The following is a 25,710-nucleotide window of genomic DNA, read 5'->3' as shown; positions in this document are numbered from 1 at the left end:
AGCCTGGTCTACAAAGTAAGTCCAGAACAGCCAAAGCTCACACGGAGAAAGCCTGTTTTGAAAAACAAAACAAAACAAAACAAAAACGAAAACAAAAACAAACTAAAGGAGAATAATGTGGCAGTGGAATCATTAGCAGCGAGGCCTTGCCTCAACAAAACAAAACAAATAGCATAGTGATAATCAAGACAGAGGACAAGGCAATGCCCCGCACTTACTTAAAATGGGGCACACCAGAGTATACTGTCAAAAAGTCAAAACAAAGTTAGAATTTGTGCCAAGAATCAAGTAGGTATCACCACTCGCTCAGATGAAACAGAAGTGACTGTTTTCCTTTGTACCCAAATCTAGTCAGGAAACAAACCATTTCACAATTACCCAGACCACAGAGACATAAACGTGGGCACACATGACCTGGAAGTTGCATCACTCCTGCCGTTGAGCAGAGTGCATGTCATGTGATCCTGTCTGTCCTTTAGGTTAGGTCTGTAAGTGTGCACAGAACAAAGTCATGACTTCCTTTTATTGCTCTTTGGCAACCAGAAAAGTAAAATAGGCCTCAATTGAGACTTAGGATAACTAGATCAAATTATAAATATTCTGATCTAGGCATGGTGGTGCACGCCTGTAATCTCAGCACTCTGGGAGGCAGAGGCAGACGGATCTCTGTGAGTTTGGAGCCAGTCTGGTCTACAAAGAGAGTGAGGACAGCTAAGGCCACACAGGGAAACCATGTCTTAAAAAACACAGAGAAACCATGTCTTAAAAAACACAGAGAAACCATGTCGTAAAAAACAAAAACCAAACCAAAACAAAACAAACAAAAAATACTCTGTTGGTGGGGAAGAGCTCCAGTGAACTTGCCTGTGGTGATGAATGAGTGCTCTAGGTATAAAGGCTGCGTTACACATGGAGCAAGAACTCGGTTTTGTTTAGGTTATTTCACATACTAAAGTTGAACTAAGCTAGTTCCCGCAGGGGATCTGTCTTCTGTTTTAAGGAAGAAGGAACTTCTTGAAGACACTTTCAGCTTCAGTCCTGAAAACTGAAAGTCCTTGTAAAATCTAGATTTTCATAGAAACTCTATGGAAACTAGATAATGTTTAATACTAACACCTCTGAAAAAGAGAGCCTAGGGCAGTAGTCACATTTTGGAGGCATAGAGCCTTTCTTACAACTGTCAAATCTATAGTAGCATGAACATAACAATTAACAAGCAAACAGATTAGCTTATATTCACAAAACTGTTCCCAAAGAGTGTGGTGCAGGTTATTTGCTAAGCCCTGGATTAGGATAAAATAGAAGGCCTAGGGAAAAAGATAGAGGGTGCTGTAGGAGGGTGTGTGTGTAACAAATGGTTGACAGACCAAAGTCAATATCAACTTGGGCAGCCTCACATGGTGTTCACTAAACAATCTGATACCATGATGCCTTACTTAACCAGATTACTTAGATTCTTGGAAGCAAGAGATATGCTCTTCTAAATAACCAAACTAGGCAGAACTTTTATTACTTTCTTCCTGGCAGTTGAAAACAATTCTAAAACTCCACAATCTTTTGCCTTGCCTTAGGTTCTATACCACAGATAACAGAATTCTTCTTTGATGGCTAAAAATTTCTCAGTGCCTCCAATCATCTTTCTCCAGATCCTGTGGCTAAAGTTGTAGAAGGGGCAAGGCATTTCTTGGAAAAGAGCTTGCATAACTTCTAGAAATGGGTGTGTCCTTTTAACTTCCCTCTTTCTGAAGGTAAAACCAAAAACTGCCAATAAGCCAGGAGATGCATGTGAAGTGAGGATTATAGTTCATCAAACCCTGAGGCTACTACATATTAATACACCAACTCTATTAGGTATAACACAAACAAAATACTTTATCTTTTAAAAATTCCTTGCATTCTTTAAAAAAATTACCATAACCAACTCCAAATCTACTCTCAACCCCCAGACTTCCAACTAACTACAGGGTTGGAATTCTACTTTTAGCAATCGTAGACACAGAAGATTTGATTTGCCTTCTGAATATAATTATATCCTAATCTATTTCCGTGTGAAGTACAGTAGGCCACTCTTCTGTCCCATTATACCCAGTACAAGCATGGACAGAGTGCATTCCAGGAGGAATTCTTTTTTTATTATTAATTTATTCATATTACATCTCAATTGTTAGCCCATCCCTTGTATCCTCCCATTTTTCCCTCCCTCCTGCTTCCCCCTACTCTCCTCCTCTATGTCTGTGACTGAGGGGGACCCATACATGCTCTTAGGGTATCGAGTCTCTTCTTGGTAACATGCTATCCTTCCTCTGAGTGCTGCCATGCCTCCCCATCCAGGGGACGTGGTCAGAGATGGGGCACCAGATTTTGTGTGAAAGTCAGATCTTCCAGGAGGAATTCTTATGAGCAAGGAAGGGCTCTGTCACTATGCTTCTAGGAATCTGCTCTGGACAGCAGGGACTTCATACTCTGAGGAAATCAATGTAAGTATTTCCTGAGCTCCTGCAAAACGCTATGTACTTTTTGTTCCTTATCATATTTAATTCTTAAACCAGTGAGGCAAGGTAAATATACCCCCCCTTTCACAGATGGAAGAAAAGTCTCACAGGGTATACATCTAGAAAATATTATGGCCTCAGATCTTTTTGTCCCAGAGGTCTAATGAGAGCCCAGGAAAAGGCTTGAGTAGATAGAGAAGAATGGCTGCCTAAACCATGAGAAACTCTGGCCACAGAGTTCATGGGGAACATTCAAGTTGATTGTTAGTTGACGATGGCAGAAGACAACAGCAACACTAGAATTCAGGCTTTAGGTCTCAGTACAAAGTTAAATGACACATGAAATGTGAATTCTCCGAGAGAAGGCAGGACAATAACTTGCTCCTCGCGTATTTGTTATGAGGATTCTTTCAGCCTCCAGATGTACACAGAATGAGCTTTATCTAAGCACAAGACTGTTACATTGAGGTCCAGGGCTCTTTTTATCTCAGCATTTGGCCCAGTACTTAGAACTCATAGTGTGTTAGATAACTCTTCAGTGATAGTCATAATAAAGGTGCAAAAAGAAAGAATATGTATTTGCTTTTCTTTTAGTAAAAACAGGAAACGTGAGTAAAGCCAAAGCTCTCAGACAGATGACCTGCCAATGTAATGGCATACCTTCCCCCAGTGAGGTAGTTCTGCACAGACACCAGAAACGCAACGGACTTCAGGAAAGCTCACATTCTATATTTGGTACACTAATTACAGGTTGTAGTGGGTAGAGCATAAAGCTTAAGAAGAACTCCCAATGAGCCACACTGGTTGGCTCGGCAGTGAGCACAGATCCAAGTAAGGTCACTGGTACTCAGATCCAACTCTAGCACCATCTTACATGTTAACTAAAGCTCTTTCAAGTCACAGGGAGTTGTAATTATTTGGGCCTGGAATTCAAGGATTGCTGTTTGGGATCTAGGCATATTCAATCCAGAGAGAGCAGAGCTCAAAGATGAAGTCTGTGCCAGGTGTGGTGAAGAAGTAGGAAAAGAGGATAGTTAGAAGTTTAGTGAGTCTAAGCTACATGGAGGAGGAGATGGCGGGCCAGTAGGACAGAAATGACTCATGATGAAATGTGAATTCTAAATCAAGTTCACTCTTGAGATTGTCTCTCCTTAGCTTAGGTAGCTATATTATCATTTAAACTTTGTTCTCATTGGTTTCTTCTCACCTCCAAAAATCTTCTTCCTTTCCTTTAACGGTTTACAATATCTATCAAAATCAATTAGTGCCAGGCTCTTTAAGGTCTTATGGTCTCAGAAAAGACAGGCAGGTGTAATATGTTCTCTAACTCATATATACAGGGCAATGCTGAATTAGTTATGTAAACAAAATTTGTGAGTTCTCAGAGCCCGAGTTTTCCTGGAAAGAGTCAAGGAAACTTATAGCAGAGACCCTATTTGGGATGGATTTTAAGGGATGGAGCAGTCTACCAGTTGAAAAAATTTTTTACAGGGAGAGCTTTTCAAGCAAAGAGAACGAGTCACATAGATCTAGGAAGTTCTGGTTAGTAAAATCAGTGTGTTGAACTAGTGGCTACTCAATCATTCTTCTAGGGGGAATACAGGATTATGCTTCTGTGAGCCTGTAGTTACATGTTTGTTTGTTTGGTTTTGATACAGTGATTCACTATGAAGCTTTGATTGTCCTGGGCTTCCTATGTAGACCAGGCTGGCCTGGCACTCAAGATATTTGCATGGCTATGCCTCCCAGTGCTAGTACCACCTTGCCCAGATCTAGTTACCTTTAAAAAAAAATCAACCTTGTTTCAGTGTTTCTGTTCATAGACACTCTATTCACTATACATTATTGATTTATTAGCACAAAACTCAAGGTCAACAGCCTGAACAAAGCTGATATAACATACTTCTTTTCTCTGTAAAACAAAACAAAACAAAAAACAAAACATCTTAGTCTTCTTTTGCTTAGACACACAAGACATAACACCTCGGCACTGGAAGCACTTAGTGGAATTGCTAACAAAAACAATGTAAGACTATGAAAGAAACATGCAATTGAAGTATGAGAGCTAAATAAGAAACCAGAGTATTGTCTTGTTCCACATCAGCATGGAAAAGATGTATCAATTAGCTCCAGTTTTCCACTTCTCTGTATGTATGCACAGAGTCTAGGGCTGACTGTGAAAGCAGTATTTTAGTCCACTGGAACTGATATAAATAATACCTGTGACTAGTATGACCAACAGCATAAATGCATTGCTCACAGTTCTGCAGGTGTGGTAGCCCAAGATCAAGGCATCAATAGGCTGGGTGTTAAGAACCTTGTTCATAACAGATATTATTTTCCACGTAAAAGAAGTCCAGTAAGTCCTTTCAAGTCATTTTATATTGGCATGGATCTAATTCATGACTGCTCTGCCTTCCAGACTGTCCAAAAGCCCATCTCTCAATACTAACATTGATGATTAGATTTCAAGATATAAATTTTCAAGGGACACAAAAGTCAGAGAGATTAAAAAATTTTAGTGATTAGGGTACTTAGTAAATAAAGAACCTAAAATATATGAATATGAAAGCGAGTATATATTTAAAAGTCTGGTCTGCTCAAAGTATAAGACCAGGTTTGATGAAACTGGTGGAAAAAAGAAATTACTAAAAGTAAGGCTGGAAAAACAGTTTGTGGCAATTTTCAGAAGAGTCTATTCAATTGTTCTCAGTGTCAAATATTACTGAGAAGTAAAATATGAGATTTCTTTTACAATATACTTTTTAGTGTTTGCTAATAACGAAGAAAAGCTACTGTAAACCTAGTAACTCAATTATTTTATTAGTCACAATAATCACACATTTTATGGGGGAAAGGAGTACAAATTCATGGAAAACAGTCCATAAAATGCTTGGTATGGTAATTTTCTTGTCCATACCAAGCATACAGAGGAATATCAAATGGCTGAGAAACACTTACAGAAATGCTCAGTGTCGTTAGCCATCAGAGAAATGCAAATCAAAACAACACTGAGATTCCATCTTACACCCTTCAGAATGGCTAAAATCAAAAATTCAAGTGACACCATATGCTGGTGAGGATATGGAGAAAGGAACATTCCTTCATTGCTGGTGGGAGTGCAAACTGGTACAACCATTTTGGAGATCTATCTGGTGCTTTCTCAGAAAAATGGGAATAGGGCTTCCCCAAGACTCAGCTATTCCACTCCTTGGAATATACCCAGAAAATGCTCCAGCACACAAAAAGGACATATGCTCAACCATATTCATAGCGGCCTTATTCATAATAGCCAGAACCTGGAAACAGCCTAAGTGTCCCTGAGTAGAAGAAAGGATAAAGAAACTGTGGTCCATTCACACTATGGAATACTACTCAGCTATTAAGAACAAGGAAATCCAGAAATTTGTGAACAAATGGATTGAACTAGAAATGATCATAATGAGTGAGTTAACCCAGAAGCAGAAAGAGTCAAATGGTATATACTCACTTATATCTGGACACTAGCCCAAGGGGCAGGTCCCATGAAAGTCTTCACTTACCAGGAAAGTGGCTCAGAGGGGAGGACATCCTACTGGGACTTTAGGTGAGAGAAGCATGGGATAATGGGGAAATGGAAGGATCCAGAGGGTCCTAGAAACCTACAAGAAGAACATTATGATGGCCCGATCCAGGCCCAGGGGTCCTGCTCAAACTATGGCACCAGCCAAGGACAATATGGGCAGTAAGCTTCGAACCCCTACCCAGATCTAGCCGATGGACAGGACATTCTCCACAGCTGAGTGGAGAGTGGGGACTGACTTTCACATGAACTCTGGTGCCCCACTTTTGACCACGTCCCCTGGATGGGGAGGTCTGTCAGCACTCAGAGGAAGGATAGCAGGCTACCAAGAAGAGACTTGATACCCTATGAGCATATACAAAGGGAGGAAGTCCCCCTCAGTCACAGTCATAGAGGAGGGGAGTAGGGGGAAAATGGGAGGGAGGGAGGAATGGGAGGATACAAGGGATGGGATAACAATTGAGATGTAATATAAATAAATTAATAAAATATTAAAAAATGCTTGGTATGGTAGGGTATGTGTGTTTTGAAGGACCCAGGACAGTTCTGCACAGTCATGTAGCTTGGGGAACAGCCTAGGTATAAGGGAATAACATGTGCAAAGGCACTGAAGAAAAAGAAAGCTTGGTTCATGGAGAAACAGACTGAAGGGCATGGCTAGAGTACAGGTGAGTAAGCAAAGGGAGAAGCTGTATGAAGAAGAGAAGAGGAAGGTGCAGAGGCCCTATATGCCATTTATAAAGTTTGGATTTTAATCTTAAATAGAACACAACCCTTCACTAGGGGCATAATTAATACATTGATATATTGGCAATTTAAGATGCAGGCTTTAGAGTGATGTAGTATAATTGCTATTTATATTAAATACCTTATGTTTATATGTACATAAACACATATGTATGTGTTTATAACATATATACATGTTTAACAAAATAGTACTCCAAAATAGTACTAATAGCTTCTATTGAGTGGAATGAATATGTAAGACAAAAGCTATGGGGGAATTTTCACATTTTAATACATATACTTAAAAATTTATACAATGTGAGGCCATAATAATTTTCCTATTTACAATTGTGAACGGTCACTCTGCCTGTAGCAACTGAAGTAGGGACAGAATGTAGGTATTCTTAGATAAACTACTACTGGGGAAATAACAGCAATTTGGACAAGCAGTGGCAATATGTACATAAATCCAAGATAAATTTCAGAGACTGCTATGTCTAATTCTGGGAGTGAACTGAATATGGGGGATACAGAAGAAGGATATAGAAGACTCCAGTTTCCACCTTGAACAACTTGGTGGGCTGTTATCACTTTAAACCAGGAAGAGAGCCCTAGCTGTCTTCTGAGACATCATGCTATCATGATGCATCCTATCCATTTTTGCCCCTAACATATCAAAAAGCCAAGATGAATGTGCCATATGTGAGGGGGGAGTAGATCACATCCGGGAAAACAAAGAGCCTTCTATCAGTAATTACACTGCATTCTAGGACATTGATTCCTGAAAGACAGGTCAACCTTCCTGCAGAGGACTCCAAATCCATTAATGGAATTAACTCTCCCATTGACAAAGCAACACATGAGCCAGTTGTTTGAGTTTTTGTAGAAACAAAGGTTATTCTGTTCAGAGATACTTTTTCATGTCCTTGAATGGTCTGATTTCAGTCATATTTTAAAAACTGAATTAAGTAAAGGTTACCAGGAAAACGTGGGCAAAGTAAAATAAAGGCAGACAAATTATGTCCATAAAAACAGCTAAATAGTTCATTTTTTCTCCTCAGCTCAGGCACCGTAGCCATCATGAACGACACAGCAATGACCTGGACCAGGAAGTTCATGACAAACCCTCTGCTTCAGAGGAAACAGATGGCCATCGATGTCCTTCACCCTGGGAAGGCAACAGTATCAAAGACAGAAACTGGGGAAAAGCTGGCCAAAATGCACAGAACCACACCAGATGTCATCTTTGTATTTGGATTCAGAACTTACTTTGGTGGTGGCAAGATGAGCGGCTTTGGCATGACCTATGATTCTTTAGATTATGCGAAGAAGGTAAGCCTAAACACAGACCTGCAAGACATGGCCTTTATGAGAGGAAAACGACCTCCTGAAAACAGCCAAAAACCAGCAAAAACAGAACGAAGAAGGTCAGAGGGACTGCAAAGGCCAATGTTGGTGCGGGCAAAAAGCCAAAGGAGTAAATCTGTCGTGACTTGATCTGCTGCGATGTGCACATTTCTAAGAGGACAAATAAACTAAAAAAAAAAACAACAACAACAACAACAACAAAAACAAAACAAAACAAAAAAACCAAACAGCTAAATAGTTCCTTTGGGAGCAAAGACTCAAATGCAAGTAGGCATGCTAGGTTCTCAGTCCCAGTATTGATTCAGACTCAGTAGCTCTAGAGTCCTTAAATTATCTAGTACAGAATATGTAACAACTGTTGTCAGAAACCTTACACTTAAGTTGTTAGCGGTGACTGCCGGAATGTGGTCCTGAGAATAAGTGGATCAGAGTTTGGAGGTTTAGGCTACCTTTATCTCTGTTTCTAGAATGTGAACCTGGGAAGAAATACAGTTTCCTGCTCAGGCTTGGCTTGCTCATCTATGTAAAACCCAAGCTTGGCCTGTTTAATTTCTGACACTCTAAGACTACAGGGAAAGATGAGGGTTTAATTATGCAAGGAAGAGCTTCTGGACGGACTCTTAAAAAATATTTATTTACATCCCAATCCCAGCTTCCCCTCCCTCATCTACTCCTAGTCCTTCCCTCTCCCCTTCCCTACCGGCAACCTCCCTTTCCTTCTTCCTCTGAGAAAAGGAGACCTCCCAAGGATATCAACACACTTTGGCATTTCAAGTCTCTGTAAGGCAAAGGACACTATCAATAGAATGAAACAGCCATTTACAGATTGGGAAAAGATCTTTCCCAATTCTACATCCAACAAAGGGCTAATATCTAAAATACATAAAGAACTCAATAAATTGAACATCAACAAACCAAATAATCCAATTAAAAAATGGAGTATAGAGCTAAACAGAGAAGTCTCAACAGATGACTCTTGAATGCCTGACAAGCACTTAAAGAAATGCTCAGCATCCTCAGGGAAATGCAATCAAAATGACTCTGAGATTCCATCTTACATCCTTCAGAATGGCTAAGATAAAAAACTCAAGTGACAGCCCATGCTGGCAAGAATGTTGAGAAAGAGGCATACTCCATTGGTGGTGAGAGTGCAAATTTGTACAACCACTTTGGAAACCAATCTGGAGCTTTCTCAGAAAATTGGGACTAGCTCCACCTCAAGACCTAGCTATACCACTCCTGGGCACAAATCCAAAAGATGCTCTACCGTACAACAAGGACAATTGCTCAACTATAGTCATAGAAGATTTATTCATAATAACCAGAATCTGGAAACAACCTAGATGTCCCTCAACCGAAGAATGGATAAAGAAACTCTGGTACATTTACACAATGGGATACTATTCAATTAGTAAAAACAAGGAAATCATAAAATTTGCAGGGAAATGGATGGAACTAGAAATGATCATCCTGAATATGTTAACCCAGACCCAAAAAAGACACACATGGTATGTACTCCCTTATAAGCAGAGTTTAGCCATATATTACAGGATAAACATACTACAATTCACAGACCCAAAGAAGATAAATAACAAGGAGGACACAAAAGAGGATGCTTAAATCTCATTCAGAAGGGGAAATAGAATAGATAGTGGAAGCGGTTGAAGAGAGGGCACAAGGTAGGAGAGAGAGTGCAAAGAGAAGAGGGTGATCAGATCTGGAGAGAGTAGGGACCAGAGAACAGAAGGCCTGCAGAGGGAAAAGAAACTGTGGGCAGAGGCATCTCTGTGACAGGCTGGAGACCTAAGGCAAAGTAGGCTTCTGGGAGGGTATGGGGGAAACTCCTAGTAGCAGGGGTCCTGGAGACTGAAGAGGACATCTTCTAACTAGATGTGACTCCTAGTGGAGGGAGGGGAACACCCACCTACCCACAAGAACTTCGACCCAAAATTTACCCTGCCTACAAGCTATGCAAGGATAAAGATAAAGAGGGAGCAGAGATTGAGGGAATGTCCAACCAATGCCTGGCCCAACCTCGGACCCACCCCATGGGAGAGAGCCAACCCTGACACTTAATGATACTCTGCTATATTTGCATACAGGACTAGCATAGCTGTTCCCTGAGAGGCTCCACCCAGCAATGGATCAAAACAGATGCTAAGACTAACAGGCAAACACTGGATAGTGTAGGGAATCTGGCGGGAAGTGGGGGTGGAGGGGAGGATAAAAGGACCTGGAGGGGACAGGAGCTTCACAACAAGACCAACGGAGCCAACTAACCAGAGCCCAGAGGGGCTTGAGGAAGTTGAAGTACCAAGCAAGGACCACGTATAGACTAGACCTAGGCCTAGTCCTATCTCTACAAAGATATAGCAGAGAGGTACCTCAGGCTTTATGTGGGCCCTCTAGTAAGGGGAGCAGGAGTTGTCTTTGACGTGGACTCTGTTCCCTGCTTTTTGATCACTTCTTCCTGGTGGGGCTGCCTCACCAGGCACAGGGGAAGAGGACATGCTCAGTCCTGATGTAACTTGATGAGGTGGGGTGGGTTTGAGGGAGAGCTTCCCTTCTCTGAGGAACAGGAGAGGGGGGATGGTGGAAGAGGGAGGGAAGGTAAGATGGGGAGGAAGCTACAATCAGGATGTAAAGTGAATAAATAAATAAATTTAATAATAATTCTCTGTTTAGCTCTGTGCCCCATTTTATAATTGGGTTATTTAGTTTATTGGTCTCTAATTCCTTGCGTTCTTTATATATTTTGGATATCAGCCCTCTGTCAGAAGTAGGGTTGGTGAAGATCTTTTCTCATTCTGAAGGCTGCCACTTTGTCCTATTGATGGTGTCCTTTTTTGCAGGAGTTTTTCAGCTTTATGAAGTCCCATTTATTAATTGTTGATCTAAGTGCCTGAGTTGTTGGTGTTCTACTCAGGAAGTTGTCTCCTATGCCAATATGTTCAAGGCTGATTCCCAATTTCTCTTCTATTAGATTTAATGTATGCAGTTTTATGTTGAGGTCTTTGATCCACTTGGACCTGGAGTTTTTTGCAGGGTGATAAATATAAATCTATTTGCATTTCTACATGTAGACATCCAGTTAGATCAGTACCATTTGCTGAAGATATTTGCTTTTTTTCATTGAATATTTTTGGCTTCATTGTCAAAAATTAAGTGTTCATAGGTGTGTGGGTTTATTTTTGGGTCTTCAATTTGATTCCATTGATCAACCTGTCTGTTTTTATGCCAAATATCATGTGGTTTTTATTACTATTACTTTGAAGTACAACTTGAAATCAGGGATGGTGATACTTCCAGAAATTCTTTTATTGTGCAGGATTGAGCTATCCTGGGCGTTTTATTTATCAAATGAAGTTCAGGATTGTTCTTTCAAGGTCTGTAAAGAATTGTATTGGGATTCTGATGATAATTGTTTTGAATCTGTAGATTGCTTTTGGTAAGATGGCTAATTTTTACTATGTTAATCCTGCCAATATGAGAGATCTTTCCATATTCTGTTATCTTCTTCAATTTTTCTTCAGAGACTTGAAGTTCTTGTCATATACATCTTTGACTTGCTTGGTTAGAGTTACACCAAGATATTTTACTGTTTGTGGTTTTATGTGTCTTACTTGTCTTATCTAAGAATCTCCCTGCCTCAAACTCAAAGATTTTCTGCTTTATATTTTAATATGTCTTACAACTTTACCCTTATGCTTATCTGATGTGGATTTATGGAGAATGTAAAGGATCATGTTCTTTGTCTTCCCACTTCTGTATCCAGCTATTCTGGATCCTTTGCATCCGTTTCCATTATTTTGGGAATGATTTCTTTCTGAAGTGTTGACTAGAATTCAGAGAAGCTATACATGCCTGGAGATGTCTTTATGGAAGTTTTAAAACTTCCATTAATTTCACTTAAATAGTGATATTTAGATTTTTAAATAAGGCTATTCAGAGTTTTACCCTCTTTTGGTATTTTTTTATTGTTTAACATTAAAAATTATATTTTGTGTTTATGTGCCCACAATGGGGGGAATGTGTGCCACAGTACATATGCAGAAGTCACAGGGCAGCATACAACAGTCAGTTCTCTCCTACCATGAGGGTCCTAGGGATAGAACGCTGTTCATTAGTCTTGGTGGCAGGTGCTTTTCCAGTTAGTCTTCTTGCTAACTTCTTAAGACAGTTTCTCTCTATATATCCCAAACTGGCATTAAACTTTAATCCTCTAGATAGATATGTGTTTCCCATACCTGATTTAATATGTCCTTCATAGAATTTATTCATTTTGTATGTTACCAAACTTATTTAGGTAAAGTTATAAATAACATTTCCTATTATTTATAAAATGATATGTAATCCATATACCATAAAATTTACTTCCTGTGCCATAAAAATGAAGTGCATAATTCACAATTTTGTTGATTATCCACAAATACACAAGTATCTCCATTACTTAACTCCAGAACATTTCATCACAGCTCACCCCCCAAAAAAACCCCATGAATAACTAATCACTCTTCAATTCTCCTTCTCCTAGTCACTGGAAACTACTTATCCATTATCTTTTTAGTGTCTATATAATATGCAGTGAGAGGCTGACCCATTCTGCAACTCGCAGTGCAGAATCCAAAGGGTTAAACTCACATAAGACATACCCAGAGGCTCTGGGGAGAGGAAAGGAAAAACTTTTCCCTCAAGTTTGTTAACCCTGATGCCTCACAGCATTTTTCACTGACAATGTGCCAAGCTATTAAATACTTTTTATTCCTTTAGCCCTGTGGGTCAGTCACCTCTGGCCACCTGGTACCTGCAGCTGACAGTACAATACTATTTTCCTAGTGTGGTGTGCTGCAAAGTTTGGGAAGCAGCAACCTACAGCACCAAATCTCAGCTGCTGAGAAAAGCACTCTAGGTGCTCTTCACTTGGCTCCAAAATGCTTTCTGGGGTTGTTTTCTGTCTTTTCTCACTGTTTTTAAACATTGTAGACTACAGGAAAAAAAAAAAAAAAGCTTTGTGAAAACAAGCCCTGCATCTTTATGTCTTTGTGAGGATCGCTGTCAGAATCCTATGACTCCTCCAAGAGGCTACTCAAAAGTCTTGCAGCTTTCCTTCTTCTCAGAGGAAAGGTAGGTACTGAGTCTTTCCTTCCCCACATAAAGAAAGAGCTAAGATAGTACAAATGGAGTGCTTAGTGCTGATGTCCTTTCAGAATACCACCCTTGTTTGTATTTTCAAATTTTCTTTATGTTAGAGACAAGAAGGGGAATATCTTCATGCTCTTGCAGATCACAGACTAGAAAATATTATGGAAGTGTATGGTAGAGCTGAGGCAAGAATGCAGGAGCTTTCTTTTACCAGACCATGTTTCACTGAGTGAGAGCGAGAGCAAGAGAATGATGTGCATGCGCGAGATTGAGAGAGAGAGAGAGAGAGAGAGAGAGAGAGAGAGAGAGAGAGAGAGAGAGAGAGAGAGAGAGAGAGAGAGAGAGAACAAGAACTCTGCCCCATGTTCTCCAGCCCGCCACGCTACTTTTGAGACATGCTCTAATTTTGTATCCCAGGTTGCTGTCAACTCACAACAATCCTCCTGTCTCAATCTCCTACATGCTGACTACAGATGTGAGCCATCACATTCAGCCAGACATGCCACTTAAACTGCAAAAATTCCTAGCAGTGTTCTATCCAATGTATACAGACTGTAAGTTATAAGATTGGTAGCAGATCAGGATTTTAGATAGGAGTGAATTCTGAGATTTTAGGCAGGGGAAGAGGGTGTTCCAGTGAAGAGGGAAAAATTCTGTTTGCTCTGAAGCCTTTGTTGTCTCTTTTTAAATTTTGTGTGTGTTTTGCCTGCCTGTATGTCTGTCTACCATTTGCATGCAATGCTTGAAGAGTTTAGCAGAGGGCATGGATATTCTTGTAACTGAACTTACAGAGGGTTGCTAGCTGCTGTGTGGGTGCTGGGAATCCATTCTAGGTTCTCTGGAAGAGCAGTCAGTGCTCTTAGTTGTTGAGCTACATGTTTAGCTCAACTGCAACATTCTTTATAACTTCGCAGTCTACTGTTGGCTGCTTCACTGATGCAGAGTTGTCTGTACACAGAGGAAGATGCTGATAACTTCAGGAAGTACAACACTGGGGCATTTTCATGTCAAGAAAGCTTTATTTCAAGCTTCCTCTGGTTATATGTGACTGCAGGCTGTGGCTGAATAATTATCAGAGTCTAAATTCAGTTTTTAGACAATATTTCATTTCTAGGCATTGCAGTTCTGAGACATAGGGTTCCCTCTGTGCCCTTGGACATTGTAACTATGACTAAACTAAGTATCTGTTTCCCTAGTTGTCCATATTCTAGATGACATGTCATGGGACTTCTTAACACGCATAACTGTATGAGTCAGTTCCTAAAGTTAGTTCTGTTTTACCTATCCACCTCATCTAGTTATCCATCCTATTAGTTCATTTCTCTCAAGAATCCATATTAATGCAAATAACAGGGAATGTTGTCAATTGATTTTTATGAGAACATGAGCCAATATGCTGGGTGTTTTCTCCTAGTAAGCAACATAGCTGATAAACAATATGGATATGTACATATTTCTATCTGTATATGCAGAGACAGAATCAATAAAGGGGAAATACGTAAGGACAAAATATGTGTTAGTACTAAGGATCACACATAAGAGGCAATAAAGCAGCAATAAAAAAACACTGGCATTCAGGTACACTATCCTCTACACTGAGTTCAAAATTGTGCTTCAGGGTAACATGTTAGCTTGCAAGGTAGGCTAAACTAATGAAGCATTCTTTCATTTCCCAGATATATTTATTAAATTTTAGCACGGATCAGAATTACCTACACTTCTCTCTACAACACAGATTTCTGGGCCCCATTCCCAGCATTTCTGATTTAGAAGGTCTGGTATTTAGAAGAATCTGGTAATTTATGCTCATCTTTTTAAAATTAAATTTTTACATTTTAATTTATTTTGTGTAAATGTATGTGTGCCCATATCACGTGTGTGGAAGCCAGAGTATCAGCTGCAGGAGTCAATTCTCTTTTCCCACTTGGGGATTGAATTTATGCCCTTAGGCTTGGTAGCATGTACCTTTCCTATTAAGCCATCTCACCAGCCCAGACTCTTCATTTTCTAGTAAGTTCTAGGTCATATTTTGATATTTCTGTCTTTCTTGTGTTGAGGCACAGTAAGTTCTGAGTAACATTAGCATTCAGGTCATGATACTACCATGACTAGACACTGTTTTATGACTCTGGCCAAGTAAGAGACTAAAGGAGTTCTTCATTTGAAGGTAAGAAACTATAAAGTACAGACGAAGCACAGGAATCACATTAATATAACAAGAAGTTTACCCAGAGAAGAAGCTCAGTGTCATAAGCAATACCACAGGCTTCAGACATCTCAAGAGAGAAACCAAGCTCCACGCCCCCACCAAAGATTGATCAGCTTACTATCTGACCCCATGGCTTTGCTAATTTGAGAAAAAACTCCTTTCACTTTTTATTCAAGTAAAGCTATCCTCTGGTCATATATTTGGGAAACTCAAATTCACACAACTTAAATCTTGGGAAAATGTCACAGTAAATGTAACTACCCTAAGAGAGCATATGAAGAAGAAACAATGCAGGTATAGATATTTTAGAATGAGATTAAGCATAAAACACAAACAGATCATCAGTCATTGTATTTGCATATTTATTATTTAAGACTTGTGAATTATTCAAGGGAATTAGACAAATTGCAATTATGCTGTTTAACAAAATTTAGGCAAATTTTTAGTAATATCTGACTGTGCAATAAAAATTAATTTTCAACGGTTTGAAATGAAACATGAAACAAAAGTATAAGTAGACAATATTTTTCTACAGGATAAAAGCCCTTTGGAAACACCAAATACCTGATAGACTGCTCATGTCAGCCAGAAACATGACCAAGACAGGTTTTAGAAAGACTGTGTATGCTGACAAAGTAGTCTGCATCCTTTCCACCGATGCTTTAAAGATAGTATGCCACCATTAAAGACTTTACCAATAGGGCTGAGTATCTGTTATGCTAAGTGAGGAAAAAAAAAAAAAGAAAAGAAACATGTATAAATAGAACTTCTACTTAGTATTTATCCAGTCTCAAATCTGGTTTGCCAGGCTCAATAAACAACTTGTTATTCTAGTATAAAACATCCTGTGAAGGTTAAGGAGAGAACAAAAAACAACATAAAAAGACAGAAATAATTTTTTAAAAATCAAAAACTAAAAACAACCAAACAAAAACCAAAGGGATTGATGAGATGGCTCAGGAGGAGCTTGCTACCAAGACTGAAGACTTATTTTGATCCCGGTATCCAAACAGCAAGAAGGAACCGACTTTCAGTAAGTTGTTCTATGACCTCTGCATGCATATATGTCAAATAAATGAAATGCAAAGTAAAATAACTAAGGAGAGAATGGTCTCAAAGAATTATTGAAGATATAACAGAGACTTAAGTATTTTACCTTGAGAGGAAAGTCAAGAAAATGCTAAGATGAAAGAAAAGAAGAAAGCACACAATTTAGGCACTAAGGGAAAGGAACATGTGGCTTCTTTGGAAGTGGCAAGTTTTTTGATGTATTATAGGAAAGAATGTGATAGAGATGCCATAGCAATTAAGTAAGAATAAAATAAGGTCACTTAGTGTTTTGAATAGTGCCACATTAACGAGTTTTGAACTTAGCGTCTTCATGACTAGAAGAAACAGCTAAGATTTTGGTTTTAAAAAGTAAACAAAGTTACTCACAAAAGAGGCAGTGAATATCAAAACTATGAAGTCAAGATTGAAAAATATGACTTATTTTAAACATAGCCTAAAACAAAATTAACAATATTGCTAAAAATATACTTATCATAAAAACTATAAATAAGACCAAGAAGGTGACTACAAAAATCATGACAATTGAATAGAAGAAGAAAGTTGGTACAGTAAGACTTAACTGAGAAAAATTTCTTGGCTGCTGGTGACAATTATGGGTCTTTTATGGCATATTATATTTTACACAGTCTTCATATATATACTATATTTTACAATAAAATGTTGTGGACATAATTGAAAATATGATGGGGGTTGGGAGACACTGGGAATAGAGAGAAATTAAGAGTCAGTCCTATAAGTATTGGGCAAGGAAACGGCACTTCAGTAAAGTAAGTGGGCAGGGAAAGGAGGATTTGAGAATTCCTTAGGAATTAGGTCTTAGTGATACATCAGAAATGGAATCTGAGGGAAAGAACCTGCAAGCAACTGAGCTCTTTTAAGTTTCAAGCTTGGAAAACTGAAAATGATGAATGGGAAAAATACTAAAAATAGCCACTTTTCGTAATTTAGAAGAAATTACTATCTGATTCACATGCCGTAAAAGCTACCCTTTTGAAGTGTGGCTCAGCTGGTAAGGACACTTGCCACCAAGACTGAAATCAGTCTCCAGAAATGACATGGTAGAAGGAGTGAACCAACTCCTACAGGTTCTTTTTTGACCATGTGCATCACACACACACATTAGTAGCAAAACAAGTACAAACTAGAGTATATATCCATGGATTTTAGCATTCTTATAAGGGTGTATAAACACCACCACTATCAAATTCCACAGTATCTTTCATTATTCCCACAGAAACCTTACTGTCATTTACAAGCACTCCCCCTCACATCCTGCCTCCAATCTCAGTCCTCACGTAATTTAAAGAGAATAAAACCTTGTGATTAAAACCTGCCTTGACAGAGCAATAGGAATTTTCAATCAGTGTCACTAGTCCAATCCTCAAGGAGATATTATTTCAGAGCCATAATTGCTTCTTGGTTTTACAAAGGTAGGAGCATTATTGCAGCTGAAAAGTACCTTTTCTCAAGATGTACCTAGTTTCAACTTAGAGAGTCAAATTATCAGATTATAGTGTCTTTCAACAGCAGCCATACTACCCAGGGTGGCTGGAAATATGTACTGTGTTTGGGGGTAACATTACAGGCACTAGTGGTCAGGGGAAAGGTATACTAAAACCCTGCAGGAATAAATAGTCTATCATAATGAATAATTGTCACTTGGCTGCCTCAAATACCAGTGGAGCCCATCCCTCTTTGGAGAAATGAAAAAAGGCCAAGATTCTATTATTCCTCCAAGTGCAAATACCAAAATGGAAGTTATGATCTCTTAACCAGAACCAGGCCTGAGCCCAAGAATGTGTTGTTAAAAATAGCCGAGAGAACAGCAGATTTAAATTAGCGCACAGTGAAAAGAGAGTATTAATAGAAACCTAAGATATTTTTAGTAACAAATCCCAGTCAGCTATGGAGGTTGGTATCCTGAAGCCTGCAGTGCTCTGCCTTCACTGCTTTGTGAAACTGTGTGTTGGAGTTGCAATGGTACAAACCTGGGCCTCACATACGCCTGCAGAAAGAGGACCCACAGAGAGCTATGTCCTACAGTGCAACTTAAGAACAAGTGTTAGGGAGCTCTCTACGTAAGATTTGTGTACAATCTCTCTCACTCTTCTCTCTCTCCCCTGCTCCCCCCTCTCTCTTCAACTCCTTTTATGGAATTCTACCATTGACCATTTCTTCTATTTTAGCATGGAGTACTAAATTTGGTGATTTTTTTTCAGTATTTATTACAAGAGATACTCTAGGAAGAGTTACAATAGTAGGAGATCATTCTCAGATAAAAAGGGCTTTATTCTTGTTGGGGGAATCAAAACCTGGACACAACTGAAGAAAGTAAGCATTCATATATATAACATATTGACTAAAATTTTTTAACAGCTGTCTTAGTTACAGTTTTACTCCTATGAAGAGATACCATGACCATGGCAACTCTTTTAAAGGAAACACTTCATTGGGGCTCCTATTAGGGGCTTCTGTCTCCTAAGTGACTGCACTCCATGAGACTATGGCCAAAAGCTTAAGCGTATAGTAGCTCTTCTGATAAACATATTATGGAAGTAATGTGAAAGCAGTTCACTGAGCAATACTAATGCCAATGCCTGGCCCAGGGCCTGGCACAATGCAAAGTGAAATTTTGTTGAATAAATCATTATTTTAGATGTAATACGTTGAAATTTAACCTTTTATTTATTCTTTATGAATTTCACATCATGCACTCCAATCCCTATGTATCCACCCTCCTCTCTTGCAAACTCCCCCCAAAAGAAAACAAATGAAACAAAACAAGAAACAAAAAACCAAAGCAAAACATCTCTCTGTGGAAGCTGCTTTGTGTCACAGAGTGTACATTTTTGTTTACACATCTTTACTTGCAAATGTTCATTATAATGGGTCTGGTTCAAGGCATCTGGTTTCTGCTATACTGTCAGTTCTGGATCTTCACTGGGACTCGTCTCAGATATCCTGTTGTTGCCCTGTGTCATGGAGACTCTGCAGCTTTGGGTCTGCAGGACTGGCCCCTTCACACACTACAGCAGTTTTCAGATAAGGTAGATATTGGGGGGGGGGGGCAACTCAAAGCCCTGGATTTGGGCCAGGGTGGTAGCTGAGTTGGTCAGGCTCCCAGCTCTCCTGCACCCACACCACCAGGGCCCGCTCTCCGGCACTACCCTGCATAGTTCACCCAATGCTGTAGCTGGCAAGGGGCAGGGCCGTCTCTCCAGCTCTCACACCCGTGGGGCTAGTTCACCTGAGAGCCTTCATCACCAGGGCCAGTTCTACTGTCCTGCCCATGCAAGGTGCCCTTACCCAAGTGCTGCAACCAGCAAGCTGTGGGGCCAGCTGTCCTGAGTGCAGCGGCCAGTGAGGAGGGGGGCCATCCTTTTCCAGCTGTTAGACAGAAATATGGTCCCAGGTGGCAGCCAAGACCAGGACCATTGACATGGCCTTGGGTGGTAACATGGACCACAAACATTGGCACAGACCCCTGATGCATATGGCCATGAACTCAGAACATGGCCCTTGGTGGTAGCATGGGCTGGGACCTCACTAAGGCCTCACGTTGCAGTGCAGGCTACTCACAACAGGCTGTTCCTCACCACCCTTGTGTCTCCAGTTCCACCTCACTTCATAGTGCTCAAACCATTCTGCTTCTCTTTTTCTCCCATCTATCTACCATTTACTTGCACATGCCAGTGGTGCCTGCAGTGTGTGGGTACCCACACATGGAGGTCTCTGGGTATCTGCAGCTCACCTGCACTGTGTGCCTGCAGTGTGTGGGCACTCACACATGGAGGTCTCTGGGATCTGCAGCTCACCTGCACTGTGTGCCTGCAGGTGGGCCATACTACATTTCCTATCCTAAGCATGAATTTGAAGCCCAGTTCAAATGCTTTGTACTTTGTTGAACTGTTCTTATATCAAATATTAATCTTACATGTTATATATAATATCAATACCTTAACATATTACTGTATATTATTATCTATAGCAACATGTAACAAATATAACATAAATTCTATAGATGTATAAAGCTTAATATGTTTTATATATATATAAAACAATCTATATATAGCATTTAAGCTTCTGTTATAGTCTTCATATAGACAAAGAAATAAAAACAACCTTTCATTTCTATTACATGAATATCATAATTGCCCTGTCAAGATTATCATCTTCATGTTATAATTTTAGAAACTGAGTCTTAGGTATATGAAAAAGCCTACATTAAAAAAAGAAAGAAAGAAAGAAAAAGCCTACATTTAGACAACTCTTAAGCACCAAATTAGCTCCAAAACTTACTTTTGGCTGTTGTGGTTTGAATAAGTATGGCCCCATAGACTCATGCGTTTGTTGTAATAGTGCTATTCCCTATGGGAATATGCCACTGTAGGGTAGGCTTTGAGGTCTCCTATGCTCAAGCCACACCCAGTGTGGCACACAGTCTCCTTTTGCTACTTGTGGATCAAGATGTAGAACTCTCAGCTCCATCTCCAGAACCATGCTCATTGGGGCTGGCTTATAGTTCAGAGGTTTAGTCTATTGTTATCATAGCTGGAAGCATGGCAGCTTGCTGGTACACATGGTACTGGAGAGTTAGCTCAGTCAAATAGAGGCCCAAGCTCTGCAATGAATGGGATACAGCAGAAAGCAGACATGGGAGAGTTCTTCTGACAGTATCACCAAATGAATAATGCTATCCAATACTGGATTTATCGATAGGAAATCAATTTCATGCTTGACTGTAATGACTGAGAGCACTAACTTTCCCCTGTCAGCTTTAGACTTGGAAATAATTTGGGAAGGGAAGAATTACATAATTAAAGCACAACATCACACAAGATGCCCTGAGCTGAGGCCAGAGCAAGCTGGATGCCTGCTGGTGTTTACAGAAAATTCTAAGTCAGGCTGACCTGAGAAAAAACAACATCATCATCATCAACAGCTCAGCCCAAAATGATATGCCATTTCCCTATAGTTCTTCACTAAGAAAGCACTAATGGGGAAGCAGGGGAGATTTTGGAGATTCCTGAGCTGTAGGGTCTTCACCTTGGCAATATCAATGGACACACATTTATTCTGCACCAGGATCTACACTAACCACTCTATAATATTTGCTCATTTTATCTCTACATCTACACTATCAGTAGTTACTGTTACCCCATTTGAACAGTAGATATATAAAGCTATGAGGTATCACAATAGTGACTTCTTTCTTCTTCTTACATGCCTTTTTGGCTAAGACCTATCTCTGACCAACTCAGCCCTGTGTCAGACCCACCATACATCTCTCAAAATATGCAAATTTCCAAATCTGACATCCTAGTCCTAAAAAGAATAGAAGAAGAAGGAGCTAAAAATATGTTACACTGATAAATAGTTTCATGCTAAATCTTTTGATTCAAGCACTGTTTTGGGGTTCAGTCTGTAGCCCATGATTTATTGGATGATCCCCAACCCTTGCAGATTCTTTAACTTAAAGCTCATTAAAAAAAATGAACTCTGTTTATTTTAAAAGGTTGTCTTAAAAAAAAGTTGTCTTTAGAATGAAATCTGTATACCTTTGTTTATCTATAAGCTTTAGAATCACTGTGAAATTTTATTTCCCCTCCCCCCTTTTATGTTCTTTAAAATGGTTTGGATAAATGCAAATGTGAGATAGACAGTGTTACCAAAATGAAGCACATGGTTCAGTGAAGCAGAATCCTAGGCTGCTGTAAATATTAATAGCCAGATCTGCTTTATATTTTGTCTCATATCAAGTGCCTCATGTGATGCTGGCCTGACTCAGATGCCAAGTGAATGGCTCCTTTATTTCTCCTCCTGGTTTGGCACTTTTGTGAGAGAGTGACATAGATGGGATTTGATACTCCTGTCAGGAGGCAAAGGAATAATCCTGCTAGAAACAGAACACAGAATTCTCTGGTATTCCCCATCTGAGAATCACTAGGATCATGAGATTTACAGCTTTCCAGTGATTCACTTTCCCCAAACCCCAAATAGGCTGATTTATTTATTCAGGGTATACCATGGAACCCTGCCAAATGCAAATGTGGAGCATGTGCCAAGCTTTTTTGGGAGCCAGATCATTACTGCCATAGTCACTACAACAAATAACAACAAAAGCCTCTAGGTACAAATTATCGCACATAATAAACTTAATTTAAGAAACACTGAAGAGATCTTTAGTTGCATTTTAATTTACACAACACCATTTACCACACAAGTGCCGTGGAGCCACTACAAAATGAAAACAAGGCATCTGTATAGAAGAGGTTCTGATGTCTCATTGAGCTCACCAATATAAGTCCACTTACCAAAAAAAAAAAAATGTGATTGAAAACACAGGGAAGACTGTAAAAAAGCATGGACCAACATACTGTAGAGTTAAAATTCTATTCCTAGCTAGATCAATGGTAATGGTTTGGATCTGCAATGTCCCTGAAAAGTACCCTTTGGGAACGTTCTCACAGCTTAATGAGCTGTTAAGAACCGGTAGAAATTTTAGAAGGTGGGACCTAGTTGGAAGGAGTAAGTCTCTCAGGGTGTATACCTAAAGAGTTTTATTTTGTCTCCATCCTTTCCTTTCCCTTAGCTTCCTGGCCACCAGGGTGTGAACAGCTCTGCTCTACCACAAACTTCATGCTGTAATGCTCTGTCTCACTACAAGGCCCAGAGTCAGCAGTGATCATGACCTAAAATCCCTGAAACTGTGAGCTGAAACAAATCCTTTATCCTTTGAGTTTTATCTCAGGTATTTTCTAACTCTCTTAGCTTCAAGAGTTAAGTAGATGAAGTTCAATGTAGTTCACCTGCAAAAGCACAAAGCTTAGGGTGGAGCTGTTGAAAAGGACCATTTCAGAATCAGGCTGGTATCACATGAGGCACCTGGAAGTGAGGCAAGCCAGCCACTATTATCACAACAGTCCAGGGCAGAAACACAAGGATGGCACTTGCTAGACTTTCCTTTAAGGTAATACCCAGAAAAGTGTGTTACAACAGCAATAAAACATGACGTATGAGGATAACTACTAGCATCTGAGAACCTCCATGATGTGTCAATACTATACTACACTCCCCAATATTGGTTTTTTACACTCATGGCCCTTAGGAAGCAAGCACTGTTACCTTTATTTTACAAATGGACCAATTCATTTGATGATGTGGTTAAACATCTGAAGTTAGTTACTCTGATCTCAGGTTAGCTATGTGAGAATTCATGGGTTTGTGGGGCAAGTGTTCTTATAGCTAAGCCATCTTGCCAACCTAAAAGCTGTATTCTTCAAAACGTGACATTTCTACATGCTGCCAGGCCTTTTGTCATGAGCATGTACTAGTAGACACGATATTCTCAGTGTCCTGCTCTGCTTGTTTAGGAGATGCTCCCTTTGGCAATAGCCTTCGCATGAGTTTTATTCCAACAGTGGGGACTAACTGGTGTTTGTTCTTGGGAGGAGTTCAACCGACGGGTCTGGTCTCTACTCACAAGGGAGATGATAATTTCAGACAGCACTATACTACAAGTGGACCAATGACAAATTTAAATATCAGGAAATCATATGATTAAATGTTTATATTTTACTCAGAATATTAAGTACATTTGAGTAGAGGAGAGAAGCAGACGAAGAGGGAATGTCAGGGAAGTATAACGAAAATGAAGGGGTTGGAGAGAATGCAATGCCCACTTTTTCATCTGTACAGGGGGGTGGGGGCGGGACAGGCAACAGACACAAGCCAACACAATTCTCCCACCTTGGTAATGTAAAATCGTGTAGTCATAAAGTGACATGCTGGGATAAGGGCTAACATAGTTGTTCATATTCACTATATAGGCAAGATTTCTTATTCCCCTTTCCTAGACAGTATAACTAAGGCCCATGGAAGTAGCATAATTTACCAAAGTCTCATAACAAAAAAGTATTCCACAGTTGAAAGGTTGTACAAGATCAAAATTACATTCCTGGAAATAATTACTAGGATAATGGTCTTTTTTTACTTTAACCTCTGGGTGTGGCCTGTTTAATCTAAACTTTATGATAAGCCAGATTACCTTCTCCTGCCCTATGAAAACTGCTTGCTAAATTTTCAAGATTTTTGTAACCCAGAGGACTTCATAATAGTATGAATCAGCTGCAGTGGGAATACTGACACCATAGAAATTAGTAAATGCTGCAAATCAGAGCTGCTGCTGCTGCTGGTATTTCCTCCTGAGAACCTACTGCTAAATATATACCATCACAAAACTGTTGGAGAACAGCGAAGTGACTCCCATCTTCTTTGTCAGGCTCTACCTATCGGTCTTAGTTGTGAGGAAGATTGTTGAGAAGGATTCTGAGACTTCATTTGTGGTTATATTTCATAAAGAACCCACCAAAAGGTGGTTGTGACATGTGCACATAATTCCAGTACTTAGAGGGAAGAGTCAGGAGTTCAAGGCCAGCATAGGAAACTAAGTGACACCCTGTTCAAAAAAAAAAATCTTTCAAAACGAAGAAGTGATGAGGGAAACGTTATCAGTTATGCTGTGTGCTTACTTTCTCTAATATATCCTGATTTTAGAGATGAGGAGGAGAAGTAACTCCTCTGAAGCTGCAGAGTTAACTAGTGGTAGGGCTTCGGTGAGATGGACTTCTAGTCCAGTGATCTTGCTGGGGGAGCAGAGACATGGAGCTGAATCTCTCCTTGACATAGCTAGCATCCCTATTAACATTTAACACCAGCAAGCACTACTAGAGTGATAGTAATCACTAAGCAACAATGCCACAGAGGGAATACAAATACAGTGCAGGGGAAACAGGATGAGTTTTTGCCTGTTGGCCCAGAGTGTTTTTATCTCTGCTCTGATATGCCTTCCTTCTGACTGCAGAAACAACTACGGACCCAAAGTGTGAAATTTCTAAGAATCTTACACAACTTAGCAACGCCCTGAAAACAATTACATTGTAAACGATTAAATCACAAGATACAGAGATTATACTGTAAGGCTGATTTAATCAGAAAACTGTGTTAATAACACCATAACAATTCATTCACAATGAAAATTTGAGAACATTTCTTAAAAATAAACCATCCCCAAACTATGTTTTGTTTACTTGGAAGACATTTTTATTATATTTTTTTAATGCCAGCATGCGGGGGGCGGG

At 39.7% G+C, this 25,710-nt stretch overlaps 1 protein-coding gene and 1 pseudogene across 2 annotated transcripts in view; one reads left to right on the top strand and one right to left on the bottom strand.

Moving 5' to 3' along the window:
* GAB2 (GRB2 associated binding protein 2) overlaps nucleotides 1-25,710 on the bottom strand; it is a 140,132-nt gene that overhangs the window by 53,877 nt on the left and 60,545 nt on the right. The window lies entirely within an intron of this gene.
* LOC311593103 (small ribosomal subunit protein eS24-like) lies at nucleotides 7,687-8,984 on the top strand (annotated as a pseudogene). The gene has a single exon. The product of its transcript is annotated as a small ribosomal subunit protein eS24-like (transcript).

Source organism: Acomys minous (assembly GCF_964271855.1).
Source record: "Acomys minous genome assembly, chromosome: 2".
In the NCBI taxonomy this organism is placed as follows: Eukaryota; Metazoa; Chordata; class Mammalia; order Rodentia; family Muridae; genus Acomys; species Acomys minous.
The sequence above is the reverse complement of the archived record's forward strand: the minus strand, read 5'-3'. Positions and strand labels throughout refer to the sequence as shown.